The sequence below is a fragment of the Gossypium raimondii genome, chromosome 4, assembly GCF_025698545.1.
Source record: "Gossypium raimondii isolate GPD5lz chromosome 4, ASM2569854v1, whole genome shotgun sequence".
Taxonomy (NCBI): domain Eukaryota; kingdom Viridiplantae; phylum Streptophyta; class Magnoliopsida; order Malvales; family Malvaceae; genus Gossypium; species Gossypium raimondii.
This window is the reverse complement of record NC_068568.1, coordinates 28,952,700-28,954,453: the sequence shown is the minus strand read 5'-3', so window position 1 is coordinate 28,954,453 and position 1,754 is coordinate 28,952,700. Positions and strand designations below refer to the sequence as shown.

At 40.4% G+C, this 1,754-nt stretch overlaps 1 non-coding gene across 1 annotated transcript; it reads left to right on the top strand.

The window, feature by feature from the left end:
* The first annotated feature begins 1,376 nt into the window (after positions 1-1,376).
* LOC128040768 (small nucleolar RNA R71) lies at positions 1,377-1,483 on the top strand. The gene has a single exon (XR_008195574.1). It is a non-coding gene; the product is annotated as a small nucleolar RNA R71 (small nucleolar RNA).
* The last annotated feature ends 271 nt before the right edge of the window (positions 1,484-1,754 follow it).

Genomic DNA, 1,754 nt, shown 5'->3' with positions numbered 1-1,754 from the left:
AGTAGGAATAAATTTACCTATCCCCAACTTTCTAAATATTGACATGGGCATCAAGTTGATACTCGCACCCAAGTCACATAGTGCCTTACCACAATATGTTGCTCCAATATTGCAAGGTATAGTAAAACATCCAGGATCCTTCAATTTTGGGGGTAGTTTGTCTTGAAAATATGCACTGCATTCCTTCATTAGGGCTACCGTCTCAAATTCTCCAAGCCTTCGTTTTTTAGACAAGATATCCTTCATGAATTTGACGTAGTTTGACATTTGTTCAAGTGCTTCAACCAACGGGATGTTGATATGAAGTTACTTGAGTACGTCTAGGAACTTCTTGAATTGAATTTCCTGCTTCTGCTTCTGAAGTCTTTGAGGCTAGGGTGGTGGAGGTTTCTTTACTGGAACTGGTTAATTTGTTTTCTGTGGCAATTCTACATCTAACGGAGTTATTAGTTGATCAAAATTAGCTGGTTTAGAAGTTACCTTGTCAGATTTTACAGATTCAATTTTCGGTGAAACTAGAATTTCAACACTCGGTTGAACTTCCTCTGAGTCTTAAGCGTCAGCTGGCTACTTCTCAACTTCGACGAAATTCGACTCTAGAGTCTTTCCGCTCCTCAATGTTAACGCTTTACAATACTCCTTCCCTGGATTCCTCAGATTCTCTGTATCACTAGGTAAAGCACCTTGTGGTCGGTTTCTGAGTTCAGTTACAAGTTGGCCCACTTGATTCTCCAAATTCCTTAGAGAGGCATCATTTTTCGCCGTGTATGCCTTCAATAGATTCTCTTGGCTATTGGATGGTTCAACTTGGGTTGGTTTCTGAGCTTATTGGGAAAACTAGGTGACTGGGTCGATCTAGGTTGGACATAATTGTTATTGGTTCCTGCCCCTTGGTTACTCGAGGAAAAATTCGGGTGGTTTCGCCATGATGGGTTATAGAAACTGGATTGCAGCCCTTGCCTTGATTTTGGTTCTGGTTACCCATGTAATACACAGATTATGGGTTCAATGGACATTCTTCGAACAAATGTCCTTCCCCATAATAAAAATAGGCTACATTTTCAAATTGATTCAGTAGCTGTGCTGCAAAACTATTACACCGATTAGTAGTAAGATTTTTTAACATTTAGGATATTGATAATACTTGAGATGCGAGTGAAGTAAGAGCGTCTACTTCATGTATTTCAGCGACTCGTCTTCCTGACTGTGCTCGATTGGTTGGCTATTGATAATTGTTGCTGGGAATCCTCTCAATGATTTCATAAGCCTCATTACAAGACTTAAAAATGAGAGCACCATTAGCAGAAGCGTCCACTACCATCCTCGTGTGAGCATTGTGACCATTATAAAGTGTCTCAAATTGTATGCAATGTGGGATTCTGTGATGAGGGCACTTCCGTAATAATTCTTTGTACCTTTCCCATGCCTCATACAATGACTCATCATCCATTTGTTGGAAAGCAGTGATCCCGTTCCTCAACTTAGCTTTCTTTTTAGGGGGAAATACTTCATAAGGAATTTTTCTGCTAACTCTTGCCATGTTGAAATTGAGTTTGGTGGTAATGAGTTCAACCAAGCTCGAGCTCTGTCCCTTAGTGAATATGGGAATAACTTCAATCCTAATGCATCTTTGGGTACTCCGGCTAACTTGAAAGAATCGCTCACCTCCATAAATAGTCTTAAGTGTAGGTGAGGATCTTTGGTAGGCATTCCACTGAATTGGCCCATTGTCTGAAGCATCTGGAACATGACTA